The sequence below is a fragment of the Lepisma saccharinum genome, chromosome 14, assembly GCF_977018435.1.
Source record: "Lepisma saccharinum chromosome 14, izLepSacc3.1, whole genome shotgun sequence".
NCBI classification, from domain to species: Eukaryota; Metazoa; Arthropoda; class Insecta; order Zygentoma; family Lepismatidae; genus Lepisma; species Lepisma saccharinum.
This window is the reverse complement of record NC_139242.1, coordinates 23,793,116-23,807,177: the sequence shown is the minus strand read 5'-3', so window position 1 is coordinate 23,807,177 and position 14,062 is coordinate 23,793,116. Positions and strand designations below refer to the sequence as shown.

At 40.9% G+C, this 14,062-nt stretch overlaps 1 protein-coding gene across 10 annotated transcripts in view; it reads left to right on the top strand.

The window, feature by feature from the left end:
* LOC145998727 (voltage-gated inwardly rectifying potassium channel KCNH6-like) overlaps positions 1 to 14,062 on the top strand; it is a 1,156,077-nt gene that overhangs the window by 703,361 nt on the left and 438,654 nt on the right. The window lies entirely within an intron of this gene.

The following is a 14,062-nucleotide window of genomic DNA, read 5'->3' as shown; positions in this document are numbered from 1 at the left end:
CACTCAAACAGAAACAGTTTCCAAATGTGCTACATCGTAAATACCATCCGTGGATTTAAATGGCACTAAGGGTTATTTAAACCCACCCCCTGCCCTTGGAACCCCTTAGATTTCGAAGGTCACTAAAGAAGAATGTTACGCAAAAGTTCTCATTAGTGCAAATTATTCTCTTGGGAAGAAAACCAGACTTATGACCTTTGGGCACTGTGTGTGTATGTGTGTGTGTGTCCTACTCTCTCTCTCTCTCTTATATTTCTGTGTTTCTCTATTATCTTTAGCTCTTATTCGTCTCTTATCACAAACCTACAAAAAATTGTACATAAATAATGATATTTTGGAACTTATCTGCTTAATCCTGATACTGTTTTGTTTTCTTTTCCTTGACACTATTAGTATGCTGCTTTAGTATTGTTCCTTTCCGGTTTGAAATGGCTTCTGCTGTACTGAAAATTTAATTAAATTAATAAGATAATTCTCGCTTATCTGTAATGTAGTGTGTGTGTTGCATAACTCTAGGGCGATGGCCAAATTTGCCATTGCACAGCTGGCAATGAAGTTCTTCGCCGTAGACAACGCATTGCAGGAAAGAGAGTATTTCAGGATGTAGGTAAACTCTTTCTTTTTTGCCTGTGACTGTACTGAAATGAAGAACTAGCGTTTGAGGGTACATTCGAGTGTTTAAATGCTTTAAGAATCCGCGTCATATATTAACTTAGCGTGTGGACAGAAGAACAGAAGATAGTGAATTATTGATTTATTTTGCTTCGTATTTCTGCCACTTTTGGCTATACTCTGTCCCAGCTAACTGTGGAGCAGGCAAACGGAAACAAGTCTCTGCGCAAGTAGTGACGCGAGACGGCTCCACCAATGAACACGTGAGAGGGAACGGGGCTACGTGGAGTGGGGAAAGCGACTGCAGTTACCAGACTTCCAAGCAGCGTGTACTGCTTCGCTTTGGCCACTCGATTTCCTTCGCTCCTGTGACGCTGTACGCGGCCTTGCTCCACAGTTATCTGGGACAGGGTATAATCGCGAAGATGATGATGAATGTTGCTAAGATGAAATTAATGAAGGAACAATAGCAAACATATAGGACAAGACGCAACACAGGCTCCATAGAGGATTATACTGGATATGAGTCCAGACGCCAGAGCCTCGTTAGTCTGCAAAAGGCATGGTGTACTACACGGTATACAGGTTGACTTGGTATCCTCTAAAAGGGTCATCCCTTACACCCCAAATAGGAATGATTAATGATATTTCGTGACACAGTTTTCAAGACAACTTTCCACATCCGAGAACCTTTCATCTTTATTCTTATTTCTAAAGATTGAGTTTCCTCCTGTGCATAAGTCTACCGGAAATTTCAACATAATCTGTGTAAAAAAAAATTGTGAAAGCATCACTATGAAGAAAACGTTTGATATATACCTACAATCTTCTGCGATGACTCGCTACTAGAACTGAAAAGTATTCCTGTTATTCCAAAATTCTTTGAAATGTAATCTATATTTCTTCTTGTTATATAGATTTCGAAACAATTTGACGTTCGCTTCCTGTAATATGAAGAAGTTATTCTCAGAGCAAACTTTTTGAGAAAACAAGCAAATATCCTATGATATTCTTGCCCGTGCTTTTATTAAAAAGGAAAGTCAACATGGATTGCAGGAATCTAGAAAAGAGACGGTAGTATATTGAGCTTGTCAAGAGCAAGCAGAATCAGTACCGTTTTCTTAGACTCGTATCGGTAGACCCAGGATTTTTATGTAATATCAAAGTACAAAATATGTACATAAATATGTAACAATAATTGATAAAATATGTACCTAAATATGTATTATGTAGCTAAATATGTAGTATCAAAAATATTTAATATTTATAATAATCTAGTATCCAAGCAATTTCAAGAATTCTGCTAGATATTTATTTTATTTGAACACATTCGACATAATTTTAGGGACATAAGTTGTTAAAATTAAAATTTGTATCAAATTTATAAACTCAAGAAAGCACAGCAACGTGTACATATTTAAGAAACCAATTTTGTCAACTATTAATTACTTTTCACGTCGCAAATTATTGCAGAAGATGTAAATATGTAAGAGAGCTCTTTGTTACTTTCGAAACAAATTGTAAAAAAAAAGCATCTACAGAAAGAACAATCGAATGAAAATACATAGCTTTTGTACTTTTTCTACAAGGGAACATATTATGTAACTCGCTACATACAGGAAAGTAGCTTTCTTGTCCACCGATGCCAAGTTTCTAGGTGCTTTGATTAAACCTAAAAGCGAAACGAAAATATGTAACCGTTAGCACTATGCATCTCATTGATTAGAAAATATGACATCACATGAGCTACAAATTTTCTTTATCATGTTTCAGAGATAGAAAATTCAGGATGAAGGATCAAGATAAGAACAAAAATTCCGAAATATTTGTTTTATGTAAATTAAATTAGCAAATATGTAAAATATGTGATATCCTGGCAAATATGTCAAAGAATGTAACATAATACTTATGCAAAATGATGTCAGTTACATAATTCGTTGACATTTTCATGTTCAAGACATGTGTCTAGAATGGAATAGAATATTTAATTATATACAAATCCGAGATCTACTTATCAGGATATATTGTAAATAAACAAGAAAATCATCTTCTTTGTTTGCACAATTCTAATTCCAGATTTTTGCTGGTAACAATTACGCGTAATGTTTATTTTTATCGAAACTTTTTATGGAATATTTGGCCTCCCCGATGGCGCAGTGGTAGCGTCGCGGCATTGTAATCAAGGGGCTCTGGGTTCGATTCCCGGTGGAGGCACATAGTGGTTCGGATCCCACTTTAAACTGTAGGTCCAGTCCCGATTAGCCTTACTGTGCATAAAGTGGATTTAAAACACCAGTTCAATCAATCAAGTAAAGTAGGATCCACAGCGGACCAGAAATCTGGGATTTGAAATTTATGGTACAAAAAGCTACCTAACCTACGCATCTTTCTGTACGATAATTTTCGACTTTATATTTCCTCTCGGCATTGATTGACTTCCGTAGCGCTGTAATTTCGAGAAAACGTAATTTCTCATGAATATGGCATAATTGCGACCATAAAATGATCTGTAATGAGTAAAATGCCTACAAATTTAACCTTCTTCTGTCAGTTCGATAAATACTCATACAGAGCATTGATAAACATCAAAATGTTTTGCACGGCTTTCGTTCATCCACGTTTGTTGTTGGTTCGTGCAAAAGCTTTTTTAAACCTCAGTAACATTTCTCGCATTCTGAACGTTTATATAGAGCATGTCTTTTTTGTTTATTTTTTTAAAAAATAACCACATTTTCCAGGATAATTACCCAATGTATGTTTTAAGACAGATTTCAAGTCTATTTGTAGAAAAGTCGTGCACGTTCAAAGTCTAGGCTACGTGACTTTTCAGACTTAAAAGGCTACCAGCTCGTTAATTTGTCGACTTTCGATCTCGCCCACCGAGCATGGGTCGTCTTTATGAGTGTCACTTCATCCAAACACTCATCATCGTCGCGATAAGCCAAAGTGGTAGAAAATCAACATAAAATCACACATGTACAAACGCGAACATTCACGAGAGAGATTTAAAGATAAGTGATTCTTTTCTAACTAAGAAAAGTTCTAAGTAAGTAGCTTCTTCCTACGACGTGCACAAACAGATAAAAGTTCGTAACTCCTATCCCCAATCGAGTTACGACGCCCAGACACATCCGCTTTAAGGCAAAGAGGACACAGCTGATGCCGTGGAACGGAACCAGCTCCAGTAGACGATTCGGGAGACGTAACCATGGCAACATGGACCGCCATTCCCCGCACGTATCGGGGAAAGATTGGCGAAGGGTGGGTTGGGGGAGGGAGCGCAGGTAGAATGCGATTCCCCAGCCTCCTCCTCTCCCCTAAACAATGAAGCCCGGTGCAGAATTAAAGTAATAAATTTTCTTTTCTTTTGTTTATTTCTCGGAAATAAAAGTGTTCGTAAGATTTATTCTTTCCATGCGTAGCGTGGGTCACATTATTTTCCTTATTCCATTAGGTTGAACATTTATGCATAAAATACCTATTTTTTTTAATGTAATGTATACAGTGTGTCCCCAATGTCAACTCCCATTCCTTTGAATGAAAGCCGTAACTAAAGTCCCATATTTGCCGGACCCTGTGGCCCCGGGTTCAAATGCAGCTCGGGCTTGGTTGTTTGTGAATGTCCATTCTTCAATTTCATAATTTCATCACTCATCCCCATCTTCGCAAAATTAGCCAAGAGGCACAAAACGCGAAGTAAAATAAACTAAATCAATCAATCAATAAAATCCCATATTTGTTTCAGCGCTTAACGATTTCGCCTTGTATAGACAATCGGAAAATTTGACTGGAGAAATAACGGTTTAAGGCCGTCAATTTCCGCTGCCATCTCACGACCGGAAAATAACGGTCATAGCCGTTTTAAAGTATTAACGGTCCTATGTAGTGTAATTCTGGTACACGCAACGACAATTTATAGTCATTATGTATCATTATACATTATAAAATATTCAAATTTGAGTCCCGTTGTTTTGTAAATTGACAATTAATGTAATTACTTGAGACGATAGAATACAGAGTATTGTGTAGTTCACAGTAATAGCCGTAATTAAATTAATTTCAGAGCTTTCATAATGGATTCGTGCTATGAGGTTGTTCATAGCCGTTATATTAGAGCCATCTATTAACGTTAATTTCACTTGATATACTCATACTTTGATGGAAATATGCCCATACACACAATGTAGACTTGCCCTTTTCCATCGGAGTTTCTAAATATACCAAGAGTGTCAGAGCAGTATTTTTCAGAGTAGTTATTTGCGGACACTCTGTACTTGGAAGGTGAATTGAAACTTTCTGGAAATTTTGCACATCCTTCGTAGAGTCCCTTAGGAGGAGAATCCGTCTTTATCTCCATTCCACCCGCTTGGCTCGGAACAACGAATGCCTCGTAAATTACCATCTTATCGGACGCTGAACTCCGTAGAAGTAAGAAGACATGGAGTTCTGTTAGATCATCTGCAAAGTGGCGTTAGATGCGTGTTCGTTGACTTGCTGAAGCAGCTTTGTAATTGTTCGGCTAGGAATATTAATTCATCTCAGTGGAGAAGTGATCTTTCTCTACATGTGCAGTTGGCTACACAGCTCTAAATGTCCAAAATAAAGCACTACGCATCATTTATGGCGCGCGCACGGACCGATTCACACGTTTGCAGGGGCGGAACCAGGGAGGTATGAGGGGTACCTCGGCACCCCTTGTCTTTCTTCCGCACCCCCTTAAGCACCCCTTTTTCAAAACCTATATTCAGCCGAAAATACTCTTCACAGAGGAAAAACTTTGGGATAACCAAGAAATGGTTTCTGAAAACCAAACATTGTTTAAACAGGCATGGTTGTTCACCAGTACTAAATGCTCTTTCGTAATCGTACACATGTGCTTACTTACAGTTCTCAAAGAATTTGTTCAAAATTACCAACTTTAATAAATGCTACTATATTTTTGTTTACAGTTACCAAATAGCTTAATGAAACGTGTTTTGTTATTTGAAGCAAATCATTTTTTTTTATTATTGTACACTGCAGGCAAGCTATTGATACTGATCTATAGGCGGGCTATTTACTTCATGTTGTGGTCATATCAAGGAAACAAAAATTAATCAACTCATCGGCATATTTTCACAGAGGCCTACTGAAAGGGGATTGGTATTTGATGTAGTGGCTAAAGCATACATGCATATTTAATTTTACTTTATTTTCAACATCGCACCCCCTAAATTTAATTCGGCACCCCTTAGCACCCCCTCCTGGCGCCATACGGCCCAAATACATGACGATCTGGATCAGGAAATGCTGTTCGAGTTCATGATGCGAGAGAAAAAATTCTAGGCCTATGCAGCCGCATCACCTGCTCGGCCGAACTGAGGAAACAGCCCAATCCAGTCAAGCAGCGTCGGAGTGGGTCAGTAGTAGAATGGGTGACCGCCCGTTTGCGAAGGAGCGCAGAGGTTCTTCCCTCCAAGTCATCAAGAAGCACAGCTGATCAACCCCTATCAAAACCTGCTTTCCACACATTGCCCGCGACAGGTAAGGTTATATACCCTCTGATTAACCTTAATCGTTAGCATTTTGCTACAATGCGTATACCATATACTTTCGTCTTGTGTATGTTTATTTATATAATTTGGTCATTACTCCAGTGAGCTTATAATTCGCTTCGGTGTGAAATCTCCATAAATTATGTTATTTTCCCCAGAAACAATTCACAACGGACTATCTTATCGTTAAACGCCACAATTGAGGTATGTTGTATTTCAGTTCTTAACACTCAAAGAACAAAAGAAAAGAGAATTGTTGCTTTATCTGTTCATTTTTTTTTTTACATACTCTATGTGATCAAAAGTATCCGGACACACCGCGAAACGTGTGTTTATCAAGAGCGCGACACAGTACTGCCATCTACCGCCTGGAACACATAGTCAGCGAACTCAGTAGTCTGCAGACAGTATGGGATGGTCTGAGGAACTCACAGACTTTCAACGTGTTCAGTTGGTTGGGTGCCACTTGTGTAGGAAATCTGTGTGTGAGATTTCCACCCTCCTAAACATCCCTCTGTCCACTGTTTCCAATGTCATAGTGAAGGGATGTGTACAACCCAAAAGCGTGCAGGCCAGCCTCCCATGTTGACCTCCAGAGACCATTGAGTGTTGAAGAGGGTCGTACAGCATTATCGTCAATCATCCATCGCCACCATCACACAGGAATTCCGAACTGCATCAGGATCTACTCCAAGCACCGTTAATGTTTGGCGCAAGGTGCGGTAACTTGGTTTCCATGGCCGAGCAGCTGCCCATAAGTCAAACATCACACAGATAAATGCCAAACGCCGCCTCGTGTGGTGCAAGGAGCGTCGAAACTGGACCATAGAACAGAGGAAAACCGTTGTGTAGAGTGATGAATCACAGTACACAATGTGTGGCGATCCGATGGTAGGGTGTGGATGTGGTGAATGCCTGGTGAACGACATCTACCAGCCTGTATAGTGCCGACAGTGAAATTCGGAGGTGGCGGGGTTACAGTGTGGTCATGTTTCTTCTGGAGGGGGCTTGGCCCCCTTGTTGTTTTACATGGCAATGTCACGGCACAAGCTTACGTTGACATTTTAACAGCTTACATGCTGCCTACCGTCGAAGACCAGTTCAGGGATGACCATTGTGTCTTTCAACACGACCGAGCACCCGTCCATACTGCAGGGCTTGTGGGGGAGTGGTTTGACGACAACAACGTCCCACTAATGGACTGGCCTGCGTGGAGTCCTGATTTGAAACCCATAGAACATCTCTGGCATGTTTTGAAATGCCGACTTCGTGCTAGACCACACCGATCCACATCAATACCTCTTCTCATTTTGGCGCTCTGCTAGGAATGGGCTGCCATTTCTCAGGAAACATTCCTGCACCTGATTGAAAGTATGCCTGTGAGAGTGAACGCTGTCATCAAGGCTAAGGGTGGGCCAACACTGTATTGACTGCCATTGTTCCCGATGGAGGGTTGCCCAAACTTGTACTTTATTGTAAGGTGGGTGTCCGGATACTTCTGATCACATAGAGTACGTATTTCTCCAAGATTTTGACTTTTTGCGTAATTATTAAAATTGTTAACAGTATACAGACTGATAATGCACAAAAGTAATATCAATATTTTTCATATTTTAAAAATGCCTTTTCTATTTGCTATATATCTCTTTTGTGCCAATTATGAGTATATCATCGCCATCAGTATTCTACAATGATTGATATTTTTTGTGGAAGTTAATTTGCTTCACCCAAGTATTTAATGGAAACTTGGAGTCTACACTGTGAACATTGTAGGACAACAGCACTGGTTATATCATTGTCATAACCCAGAGAATCCGCCATTCTAACCAACAAACAAGAAAGGAGGTAAAGCTCGAAAACTCTGAAAGCCATTCGCCACGATCGTACAAGAAGCAAATCCCAACACAATTGTTTTCGAGATTTAAAATCTGTGAACCCGACAGGACACATTACTTCGGGGACCCTCTTATTTTTCAATTTGCATAATTTCCTACCAGTCTACGAGTACCAGTGCATACGTTGGAATTTCATAACGAGCTATGTTACACGCTAATGACAGAATTTGAGCACATTTGCACTTGTGCTGCCATCTGTGATGCACAATAGGAACTACTTAATTCAGCCTGCATTTTCCCGCTGAATTTCCTGTTTTACAGTATGATACAGTAGCGGCGATTAGGGTTCGTGGTGGGCAGTTGCCCCCTTCACTTTCTGCCACTTTTGCCCCCGCACTATGCTAAACCTTATCTACCAAGGGAAAGTAAACTCTCCTTGCACCCCATTTTTGGCACCTTGCCCTCCACCTACCTAGCTTTGGAACCCAATCGCCGCCACTCGTGTGATATTAAGGATTTACTCTGTTAACAACACTTGAAGCACTTTAAATAATTCCTTTGTGTACTTTGTAAATGTTTTGGAAATTGGCACACATGCCATTTTTTAAAATATAGCTATACAGGTTGACTCATAAGTAATAGCGAAAACTGACACAGTTGAAACTACACGATAATAGTAGCAATAAAGTTTCGGTAAACATGGATCTGCAAACGAGCCGTTTCCGAGATAATTGCGAATGTGTGATTCATTGTTTGTAAACGTCGTCCTAGTTGGTAAAATGCTAATAATGTGTGCGAATGTGTGGTTACAAGCCGTCATTGATTGCATTTTGTAAACACCGAGTGCTTCACTCCTTGCGCGGTCCGAGGTTTGCTCTGTTTACAAAACAGAAGATTTCCGTAGTATTGGTATTTTACCAACTAGGACGACATTTACAAACACTGAAGTCAGTGGCGGCTTGTAATCACACATTCGCGATTATCTCGGAAACCGCTCGTTTGCAGACCCATGTTTACTGAGACTTTTTTGCTTCTATTATCGTGTATGTTCACCTGTGTCAGTTTGCGCTATTACTTTTGAGACACCCTGTATACTCTATCCCTGGAAACAAGTCTCTACGCAAGTAGTGACGCGAGACCGCTCCACCAATGAACACGTGAGAGGGAACGGGGCTACGTGGAGTGGGGGAAAGCGACTGAGTTACCAGCCTTATCAGAAGCGTGTACTGCTTCGCTCTGCCCACTCGATTTCCCCCTTCTCTGCAGCTCGTACACGGCTTTTCTCCAGAAAGAGATATGGAACCCTGCATAAGTGGTGAGAATTACAAAAGTGTTTAAATGTTTTGTGACACCTTTTTACTACCATCTTTCAGTTGTGAATGTTAAGGATATTTCTCTTAGTATATCACAGGACTATAATAATAATAATTCCCTTTATTACATTATTACATTACATACTGAATTTGCATTATCATATAATTTAGACAATTATCAACTATAAGCAACAATCATACACAAATATACAGCTATTCAATACATGTAATAAGGGGGGAACCCCCGAAGTAAGCCCGGCTCCTCTCGCCTACATTCGAGGGTATGGTCTTATTGTCCTGGTTCCTAAAAATATACCAGGACGTCAGTTGCTCCGAATTTGACGGTTCCCCCGACTTTATTTCCTCTATTTATTACTATTTACATTTTAAAATAGGTATAATAATAATAATAAATTGTAATGCTATACAAGGAATATATACATGATATAATTGATGTATACAATACTTTATGTGATATTATTTCTGTTCTGGAATCCAGAACAGATGACATGACATGACATTACATGACATAACAATATTAATAATATTATTTTAACAACATCATGAAGAACATCTTCAATAACATTCTCGATAACGTTTCCCTGGCAGTGAGACAAGCATGCATAATATTGGAGTCGCAGAAGATTCCGTTCCGGTATTCCAGAGCGGTTTGATGTACAAGATTATTTTCCTCATCAAACCCACAGAACCCAACTCACAAGTCCAGAACCCCAGTCTGGCATACCAGAGCAGGGAGCAGGGAGCCCACCGCCGCGTGCACAACTGCTGATCTAGCACACGTCCATGCAAGAGTGCAGCGTCTGCATTCCAGGGAGGGGACAAGGGATCACGACGGACAAGGAGCAATGTCCGTGTGAAGAACGATGCTTTATTGTCGTTGCTTCTCTACATTATAAAATGGCATCCTATCACGCCCATCTCACTACCAGGGGTCATAACTTTTTGTTTTATTACATTATTATTTAATCAATGTAACGGTAGTGATTAATGTTTATGAAACTAAAAATATCCCTTTATTACCTTCACCTGTTAAAATTATATATGTTTAAAATACAAGAAATATAAACATTAATATATTACATAAGAAAAATAGAATATGTTTAACCATGCTAAGCGTAAAACTTGTGTAAGTTAATTGAACGCAATGAACATACATATATTAGATGTTGTTAAATTATAATCTTAAATTGTAATTCTAATCTCAGTCCCGAGCTCAACTCCCAGGGAGTCCACTGGCTTCCAGCGGTGATTCATTTATTTGATCTAATTTGATCAGATAACCTTTCTTAAGTAAATTAAAAATCTCCAGAAGGGAAGCTCCCGGGATGTCAGTTTCTTGTTTTGGAATATTTTTTTTTTAATTAATTTTTTACATTTGTTTCTTTAGCATTTTTTGGTCCTCCCTGGGGATCGAGCTGAGATCATTTACTTAACACTGCTGTTCCTCCTAACGCCGTTCCATCCGTCTCGTGTTCTTCCTGTGTCGCTCCCCAGGCGTGCGGGGTGGGTGGATTCTTCTTCTCTCGGTCGCCTCCTTCGTCCAGCGGCGACATCGCAGCAGCGACGCCCCGACGCACCCTCCGGCGACTCCTCTTCGGGGAGGGGCTCGGGAGGGGGCGCAGGGATTCCTCTCCTCGGATTCCTTCTTGGTGTTTCGGCGGGGGCTGGGCGGGGCAGGGGGGCAAAAGGTCGCCGGCGATTATCTCGCATGAATATCTTCAGCTCCGCATCGGACACCGTGTCTGCCAGAGCATTTAGTTTATCAAAATGTGGACTCCTTAGCAGATTGTAGACGTCCGTGTGGGGAAGTTCCCGCCTCGCTGCGATGATAATTTCGTCCGAAGCTTGGCAGAAAAATACCTTGTGCTCTGGGGCGTCGATTTCCGTCGTGCAGGACCTGCAGAGATCGTTGTCTCGTCTCTCCGTTTTTAAAAGATGGGTGCCGTATGGGCCGTGGCCCGTGAGAAAATGGATCAAGCCCCTTGAGAACCCCTTGTTTTTTTGCAGCAAAGGCTCGTTCGTGTTCGGCATGAACTGGTAGAGTCTCCTACCCTTCTCGGAAGAGCTCCATTCCCTCTGCCAATCCTATCTTACTCTATGCTTTATGTCACGGAATGTTGGGTAGAAGTTTCCTAGCATCTCGGTTATCTTTCTTTCGTTGCCCTTCCTGAAAAAGTAGGAAAGGGCCCGGAGCTTTATAATGTAATCCAACGGCAAGGTGCCCGTTACTGTGAGCAAGGCTTCGGTAGATGTTGTTCTGAAGGCCCCGGTTAGCCTGAGCAGAACCTTTCTCTGCGACGATCTGAGTCTATGCACGTATGTCGATTTCCCCAGGGATGTCGATGCCCACGCAGATGCACCATACGATACTATCGAGTCATAAATGGACTACACATGAAACCAGGGGTGCATCATGAATTTGCAATCTGATAGGGTGTAAGGTTAATTTCTAGGGTGTGTACAAGCGAGCGTAGCGCCAAGATGAGCTTAAAATTGAAATGTGTTGAGAAAACGTTGAGAGGACGAGTTCCTGTTGGATGGATAAATCATTGACATAAAGACGTAATTTGTATGAAACCTACGTCAGGGGTAAAAATGGGAACAAAAACTCTAGTCTTTCTTCCAGAACTACTCCAGAAGACAAACCAGCATGTGGTGGCGACAGCCCCCTACCACATTCCGCTCTTGTTGAGACTTTTCGCCCCAGTTGGAGACTTGAAAGAAAACGTAGCTTCTTTCTATGAAATCAACTTTATTCTTCTTATGATGCATTCTTAGAAGAGGCTCTGACCCAAAATCCTTCATCATTGAGTCAAGGAATATTAGTGGGATTCCATTCTGTCGGAAAACTTCTCAGTATGTTTTATCTTTGCTGTTTATCTCTTCTTAATGACCTTTAATTTCACACATTTTATCAATCCTTTCAAGTTAAACTGTAAAAGTGGCCAATTCTCCTGATCAATCATGGTTTCTTACATACACCAACATTTCAAACTCGTTCTATCTCCGCGGTGTAAGGAAGAATTCACACCGAAGAGACAGGCGACACGAGAGTTTCACACCAAAGAAACAAGCTGCACGCGACACGTGGCAAGCGACACTTGTTTCTTGCTCAGTTCGCATGATGATACCGATATAATTGCATTAATCAGTTTTTTAGTCACCCGAAAAAACTTAACGAGACGTTGTTACATATAAATCGCATTGTAAAATGTGTGCAAGTTATTCAAACTCTGGAGAGACATGTTGTGCATGAGAAACGGAGAAATAATATGCACTCACCTCAAACTTTCCAGCCTGGATAAAGCGAAGACCTAAAGCCTAGAGAAATGATTCTCAACCTTCTTGAAACGATGACCCGGTATTTTTTTTTTAAGTCAATGCACTTAGCCCAAGAATTTTCTTCGTAAATACCTTTCCAGTATTTAAGATTTTATGCATGAATTAACAGGTACCCATGAAATTAAATATTGAAAAAATAAATTCTAGCATAATCATAAAGAGTAATAATACAAGGTGTACAACTTTGCTTCCGCCGTTTTTCCCCAAAAATATGACGCTGTAATGAAAAACATTGCTTACCCAGGCATTATTCAAAGTATTGTCCATCGCTGGCCACTACTTTCTCCCATCTTTCGGGCAGCGTACGAATGCCGCGTCTAAAAAATTGTTCATCTTTGGAGGCGATCCACGAATCGATCCACTTTTTGACTTCTTCATAAGATCGGAAGTGTTGGTCAGCCAGTTCATGAGCCATTGATCTAAACAGGTGATAATCAGAGGGAGCGATGTCTGGAGAATACGGCGGGTGGGGTAGGACGTCCCATCTTAATGTTTCCAGGTACGTTTTCACCACTTTGGCAACGTGGGGTCGTGCGTTGTCATGCTGCAAAATCACTTTGTCGTGCCTCGCTGTATTGCGGCCGTTTGTCCTTCAATGCTCGGCTCAAACGCGTTAATTGCGTTCGATAACGAGCACCTGTGATTGTTTCACTTGGTTTTAACAGCTCATAGTACACGACGTCGAGCTGGTCTTCCACCACTATGCCGGTCTTCGACGTTAAAGTCACCGTTCTTGAAGCGTTGAAACCACTCACGACAGGTTCTCTCACTTACAGCGTCCTCACCATACGTAGTGGAGAGCATTCGATGAGCCTCAGCCGCAGTTTTCTTCATATTGAAACAAAAAAGTAGAACCTCCCGCAAATGGCGAGAATTTGGCTCGTACACTGACATTTTCAATCGCGAACAACTTCACGATGCACACACCACTCCACTAATGTTTGAATGGGGTTATCTTGACAGAGGTCCAAGCTAACTGCGTGACGTCTGCGATCTGCTTCTTTCGACCGTTACTTCCTGTTGTTGCCACCTGTCGGAAAACGGCGGAAGCAAAGTTGTACACCTTGTAGTTTTGTTACTTGTGTAGGATTGGTGACAAATATAAAAATATGGATTACTAAGTGGTAACGTCGTCTTCTTGTAATTAAGTGATCCCGGGTTCGATACCCGGTGGATGCACCGGGCGGGCCAGTTCTGATTAGTCTATTTGTGCATAAAATGGACTTAAAAACGAAAACTCACATCTCAAAAATGATATTGGGATTGTGTTATTTGTCAACCACTTTCAGCAGAACCTTTCGCAGCTCGGTATAGCTGATACGAGGGCCCGGCGTTGAGAAACAATGCACTAGAGTACTTTACCACGTTGACTAATCTATTTTGGACTAAAGTGCCTCTATGAGCT